Below are 6,995 nucleotides of genomic sequence, written 5' to 3' on the forward strand. Positions count from 1 at the left end.
CAGGCCCTTCCCTGGGTGTGTCTACCTCCTGCTGTCCACAGCTAGGGCACCTCCTAAAGGTTCCTGTGCTCCAATGGGGTGGAGGCCAGCCCCCTCCACAATTGTTTATATTTATGGTTGGAGCTTCTGTGGCTGGCACCCACTGTCAGGGCCATGTAAGGCTCAATGGTGTGGGGAAGGTCCAGGAGGGTCCAGGAGACCAGGGAGCTGGGCCCCCCCAACAGCCAGTCCCCTCACTGGGTGCCGGGGCCTGAAGCCCAGAAGGCATCAAGAACATGGGGCTTATTCAGTGAGCTGAGGCAGCCTCTGCAACCAGAGGTAGGGGCCTTATCTCACCCCTGGGTGTGTCCGGGCCCTGCCCACGTTCTCCTGGCTGAGACCAGACCTTAGGCCCAGGACAAGCTTCCCCCTCAGTAAAATGGGATCCACCACCACCCTGGCTGGGACAGAAAGTGAGAAAATCCATGAGGCTGGGCCCACCCCAGGGCACAGCTCTTCTCAGGAGCCAGTGCCCTGCGAAGGACACATTCCAGGAGGGTCCTCGGAGGCAGTGACCCACAGCTGGACCTGGAAAGCAGGTGAAGCAGGGTGGGGAGCCCTGAGCAGAAGGAACACCCAGTGTTGGAGTCTTGGACTCTTGACCAGTCGAGGCGGCGATGGCTTCAAATATGGTATCCAGAACTTGGCCCCGTGGAAGGGGGAAGGTGCATTAATGTCCACATTTGACAAGCTCCCCAACAAAGCAGGGTCCCCAGATAACATGCAGCATACCCCGCTAAGCGTGAACCCACATGAGCAGATGATTTCTGATTTATGTTAATAAATGTGTCTCATGGAACCTTTGCAATACTTTTATACTACTAATACATATATATATGTGCATGTATTTGTTGTTTACACAAAATTCTAATTTAATGGGGCAACCTGCCTGGTTATTTGCAAAACCTAGCCACCCTACCAGCAGGCCTTTGTGCACCAAAAATCGAGAACCATGCGCATGTCGGGTGTGGCAGACCCAAGGCCAGAATTTTAAAAAGCCTTGAAAACTCACACTTCCCTTAAGTATCAGCAAAGATTATCAATTTTTAGGGCTTCCCAAGTGGTTCAGTGGTAAACAATCCGCCTGTCAATGCAGGAGATGCGGGTTTGATCCCTGCGTCGGGAAAATCTCTTGGAGAAGGAAATGGCAACCCATTCAAGTATCCTAGCCTGGGAAATCCCATGGACAGAGGAACCTGAGGGCCACAATCCATGGGGTCGGAGAGTGGGACACAACTGAGAGACTGAGCGCGCGCACAAACAAGACGTACAGAAAGACTGGGGGTTTCGCCCTAAGCGGGCGGAAAGCTTGTAAACGGACAGCGCGGAGGTACAAGGGTGACCAAGACGACCAAAGGCCTGAACACAGTGGAAGCAGTTAGGGCACGGGGTCTCCAAAACGGACGGCAGGGGCGAGCGCACGCGCAGAAGGACGACGGGCGCCGAAAGAGGGGTCCCAAAAACCTGGCCGCCCCGCGCGCACGCGCACATGCGCCCCTCCCCGCGTTCGCCCGATGCGCGCGCACGAACCTGGTCCAGTTGACGAACCTGGTCCAGTTGGCGCCCCCGCCTTGCTCCCCGCGCCGCTGGCGCCCCTCCGCAGGCGCGCCCCCTGCCCTCGCCCTCCTCGCCTTCCGCGGGAGCCTGGGTCGTAAAAGCCCGAGACCCCGGGGCTGTGTGCTTACCTGAGGAGACAGGCGGAAGCGCTGCGCTTCACCAAGTCTTAGCAACCAGCCCGCCTGCTCCGCCTCTGCCACCGCCTGGAGCCTCGGGGCACGACGGGAACGTAGTTCCAGGGGCGGAGTCGGCGCGAGGCGGAGGCGAGGCCGGGACTACAATCCCCACAAGGCCGCGCGCACCACCGACTCATTCCACCCCTTTCTTGAGCGCGGCTGCTGTGACCCGCAGGAGAGTGAGGCGAGCTCTAAGTTAAGGGTTCGAGACCCAGCAGGGCGGCAGGAAAAGTTGGACCCTGGGAGTCTTTTGGGAAATCAGCTGAGTGAAGATACTGAGGCATAGGGGTTCAGGCCACGTGCTTCAGTCACTCCCAAAGTGCAGTTTGCTGCTGCCACGTGGCACCAGAGATCCTGACCCCACAGACCTGGTTAAGGTCGGCTTCCAGTTCTGGTTGGGGCCCCAGCCGACCCCGTCCTTATTTTCTCATCTCTGCAGTAGACGAAGAGGATCTGTTGACACTCCTATGCAAAACTTGCTAATTTTATGAGCAAATCCAGTTATTCATTCTAATTAGAGATTAAAACCAGAGCGTCTCAACAAGGGGCAGTTTGTCCCTCCACTCCCAGGGGTGGTTACGTGGTGGCTACGCCGGGGGTGAGGGTGGGGGGTCCTCGCATCAAACCTAGGATGTCGCTGAACAAGTGAAAGTGGCTCAGTCATGTCCAACTCTTTGCGACCCCATGGTCTATACAGTGAGTGGAATTCTCCAGGCCAGAATACTGCAGTGCTGCAGTGGGTAGCTTTTCCCTTCTCCAGGGGATTTTCCTGATCCAGGAATGGAATTGGGGTCTCTTGCATTGCTGGCGGATTCTTTACCAGGTGAGCCACAAGGGAAGCCCAAGAACACTGGAGTGGATAGCCTATCCCTTCTCCAGGAGTTTTTCCGGACCCAGGAATCGAACCGGGGTCTCCTGCATTGCAGGCGGATTCTTTACCAACTGAGCTATCAGGGAGGCCTTACAATGCATGCTGCTGCTGCTAAATCGCTTCAAGTCGTGTCCGACTCTGTGCAACTCCATAGATGGCAGCCCACCAGGCTCCCCCGTCCCTGGGATTTTCCAGGCAAGAATACTGGAGTGGGTTGCCATTTCCTTCACCAGGATGCCCCCAAATCAGCCTCCCCAATTGTCCACAATGCAGGCTTTAAAGACCTTGGTTTAACCGCACTGCTAAACAAGGAGAAAAATTTGGATTTGATAAAAAGGATCCTGAAGAGGGGAATTTTCATTCTTTCTATTTTTTTCCCCTGCTCCCCTCCTTCAAAAACCAAAGAATCAAAAAACAAACAAGGAATCCTCTGGCAAGATACGTCCAATGTCTGGAAGCTGGTGGCTGGAGGAGAGAACCCTCCTCCTGTAGTCCCCACCGCAGCCCAGCTCCTCAACCCTACAGGGCCCTGAGAGTCCATCCTCTGTGTTTCTCCTCTTAATTTGCAAAGCATTGCCTGGTGTCCCGCTCTTTCCTACGTGAAACCGCATCGGGGGAAGCCATTCTACTTGAAGCTAGTTACTCTCTCTTTTTCTTTTCTCAATTAAAACTTAGATTGATGTGTGCTTTTAACTTAAAAACAAACAAACAAACAAAGACATCGTTCCATCCCTGGATGGCCCACTCAAGATAGCCAAAAGTTCCTGTCTAGCTTTTTTTTTTTTTGCCACAACATGCAGCTTGTGGGACCTTAGTTCCCCAACCAGGGATTGAACCTGGACCTTTGGCAGTAAAAGCAGGAGTCCTAACCAGTGAACCTAGGGAATTCCCTGCTGATTTTTTAAAATTGCTCTTTAATTAGTATTTTGTTAAAAGCAATGCCTAGAGTTTTGCATCTAAAAAGTGGATGTCTTCAACCTATTTTTCTGCTTGTTTTAAATTTCTCAAAATGCAAAAACACACAAATAGGGATTTAAATGGCACAGCTGCTATGCAAAACATTGTGACAGCTCTTCAAAAAGTTAAACATGGACTTACCCCAAAATATAGCAATTCCATGTCTGAGTATAGACAGGAAAGAGTGGAAAGCAGGGACTTGAATGGGTACTTGCACAGTCATGTTCGTAGTAGGATTATCCACAATAGACCAAGGATGGAAACAGCTCAAATGTCCATCATCAGATGAATAGAGGAACGAAATGTGGTCCATCTAATGGAATATTATTCAGCCACGAAAAGGATGGAGATTCTGACACCTGCTACAACGTGGCTGAACCTTGAGGACATGAGGCTCAGAGAAGCAGACACAGAAGGACACACACTGTCTGATTCCACTCATGGGAAGTCCCTGGAGGAGTCAAATGCAGAGAGACAGGAAGTAGATGGTGGGGCCAAGGTCTGGGAGAGGGGATGAGAAGTGCCTGCTAATGGGTATGGGGTTTCCTTTTGGGGTGATAAAGATGTTCCACAATTAGAGACTTCCCTGGTGGTCCAGTGGTTAAGACGCTGCACTTGCAGTGCCAAGGCCAGCAGTTTGATTCCTGGTTGGGGAACTGGAATCACAAATGCTGTGTGGTATGACCAAGAAAGTTTTTAAAAATAAAGATGTTCCACAATTAGATAGAATTGACAGTTATACACATTGTGGATGTACCTTCTCTACCACCAAACTGTACCAAATTGGTGAATTTTTTGTTGTGTGAAATTCTCCTAAAAACAAGAACAACATAAAAGAGAGGAAAAGAAACGGTCCTTGACTTCCTACCTCCTCCTGCCTTCTTTTCCTTGCAGGACAAAGACAGGCAAGATTTCTGAGGTCCTCTCTCCACAGCCTGACAGCTGCTGGCTGGCCCCCACCCACCTATCTGCCTGCAGGGTCCCCCTGTCCACAGTGATTGGTTTGGGGAATGATCTTGTGACTCAAGTTGGACCAATGAGAGTCAGCCTGGAGACTGTCAGAAATATTAATATAAGCAGAGTCACTCATGGTTCCTTAGGGTGAAAGCCTGGAGCTGCCAGGAGTTATCTTTTGCCACCCCACAGTTGATCTTGTCTAGGAGGAAGCCACAACAGAGGAGGGCAGATCCTAGAAAGAGAAGTCCATGCCTTAACAACATTGTTTAAGCACCTTGATCCAGCCGTACCTAATCAGTACACCCTTGGTCTTTCCTGTGGATTTGATTTGGGTTTGTGTGCGTTTGTGTGTGAGGCACTTTTTTATTTATTTTTATTAATTCTTATTGGAATATAGTTGCTTTACAATGTTGTGCTAATTTCTACTGTACAGCAAAGTGAATCAACTGTACACATACATATATCCCCTCTTTTTTGTATTTCCTTCCCTTTCGGAGAAGGCAATGGCACCCTACTCCAGTACTCTTGCCTGGAAAATCCCATGGATGGATGAGCCTGGGAGGCTGCAGTCCATGGGGTCGCTGAGGGTCGGACATGACTGAACGACTTCACTTTCACTTTTCACTTTCATGCATTGGAGAAGGAAATGGCAACCCACTCCAGTGTTCTTGCCTGGAGAATCCCAGGGACGGGGCATCCTGGTGGGCTGCCATCTATGGGGTCGCACAGAAGTGCAACACGACTGAAGTGACTCAGCAGCAGCAGCAGCATACAATAGGTTCTCATTAGTTATGTATTTTATACATAGTATCAATAATGTATATATGTCAATCTCAACCTCCCAATTCATCCCACTCCCCACTTGGTATCCATACATTTCCTTTCTTTCTTTTTTTTTTGAGTCATACTTCAGGCTTTTGAAAATCAAGAGTTTCAGCTCCTAGTGTTCCTTTGGTTTTGACATGGTCCTTCATCCAGCACATCCGACAGGTAATGTGACCCTCAAAACACAATGGCAGATTAGTGTCCAGCACTGAAAGGTAGTAAAACCATGGAATCGGTTCCCAAACTGTAAGCTTAACAGCAGCAGATTGCACCCTGGAGTTAGTCAGAAGCCTGGTCAGCTGCCAGTCATTAGCCTTTCTCCTCTGCAGGGCAGGCAGTCGACAAATGTGTCCTGGGGGAAGAGAGGCTTCCCTCCAAGCCACCCTATCTCTGTGGGGCTGGGGCCAAAGTCAACATTTCTTGTGCCAAGTTGTGTGGCTTGTGTGTATCTGGCTCTTCATCCTGTTGACTTTCTGAGGTTGCTATGGGCATCCGTATGGGACCCAGGTCCTTCCCGCCTCTGTGGGGATCTTCCTGGAGATGGGTTGAGGGGGCTGCCTTCAGCTCCCCAGGGAAGGCAGATTAAAGCTGCGAGAGCCTGGAGGGAAAGTTGCCAGCCCCTGCTTCCCAGGGGTTACAGGACACTCAGCAAGTGAATCCTTACCTAGTTACCCAGGTTCTAAGAGGGCTCCGTGACTCTATCACACACACACAAGATCAGCCACCTGTCGTTGTTTAATAACTAAGTCATGTCCAGCTCTTTGTGACCCCCAAGGACTGCAGCACATCAGGTTTCCCTGTCCTTCACTATCTCCCAGAGTCTGCTTAAACTCATGTCCATTGAGTCAGTGATGCCCTACAACCATCTCATTCTTTGTCTCCCCTTTCTCCTCCTGCCCTCAATCTTTCCCAGCATCAGGGTCTTTTCCAATGAGTTGGCTCTTCACATCAGGTGGCCAAAGTATTGCAGCTTCAGCAACAGTCCTTCCAAAGAATATTTAGGGTTGATTTCCCTTAAGATTGATTGGTTTGATCTCCTTGCAGTCCAAGGGACTCTCAAGAGGTTTCTCTGGCACCACAACTCAAAAGCATCAGTTCTTCACCACTTTGTCTCCTTTATGGTCCAACTCTCACAGCCGTACATGACTACCGGAAAAATCATAGCTTTGACGCCAGCCATCTGTCATCTGGCAATTTCCCAAGCCCGGAAAACATTACTTTCCTTTGCAAACTGAAGTATTGCAAAATTCTGAAATGCAACCCCTTTTCTCACAACCCTTTAACCCTTAGTTTACACACAATGATAACCTACCTTGTTCTCTAAATTGCCAGGTGTCAGATGCTGAAATTAATGATGATAATTAACAGTGATTAATATTTACTAAGTGCTTGTTTGTTACAAGACACCATTCTAAACACTTTACATCATCTCCTTTAGTCTTTTCAACAACTCTGGAAGACAGCACCGCTTGCAACCCATTTTAAAGATGAGCAAGCTGATGCGATCTTCTAACCACCCATCTCTCTTTCACTGCACCTGTGTCCTTCTGATTATTTTATATTTATCCTTAGGTTTCTGTGTGCACTGCCAGCCCCCCATTACCCCCCCACCC

General features: G+C 49.9%; 2 protein-coding genes across 4 annotated transcripts in view; both read right to left on the reverse strand.

Moving 5' to 3' along the window:
- The window catches only part of ADAT3 (adenosine deaminase, tRNA-specific 3), a 5,541-nt gene extending 3,890 nt beyond the window's left edge, over positions 1-1,651 (reverse strand). The window contains exon 1 of the mRNA XM_010844629.1: positions 1,570-1,651. The gene's annotated coding sequence lies outside the window, so the exon portion shown is untranslated. The remainder of the gene's footprint in view (positions 1-1,569) is intronic.
- SCAMP4 (secretory carrier membrane protein 4) overlaps positions 1-1,806 on the reverse strand; it is a 17,541-nt gene extending 15,735 nt beyond the window's left edge. For 2 of the 3 annotated variants that reach the window (XM_010844536.1, XM_010844539.1), the window contains exon 1: positions 1,725-1,806. The gene's annotated coding sequence lies outside the window, so the exon portion shown is untranslated. Of the gene's footprint in view, positions 1-1,569; positions 1,651-1,724 lie in introns of those variants that run through there. The other variant, XM_010844538.1, reaches the window with a different exon arrangement.
- Positions 1,807-6,995: the final 5,189 nt, after the last annotated feature.

This window comes from Bison bison, unplaced genomic scaffold, assembly GCF_000754665.1.
Source record: "Bison bison bison isolate TAMUID 2011002044 unplaced genomic scaffold, Bison_UMD1.0 scf7180017864203, whole genome shotgun sequence".
Lineage (NCBI taxonomy): Eukaryota > Metazoa > Chordata > Mammalia > Artiodactyla > Bovidae > Bison > Bison bison.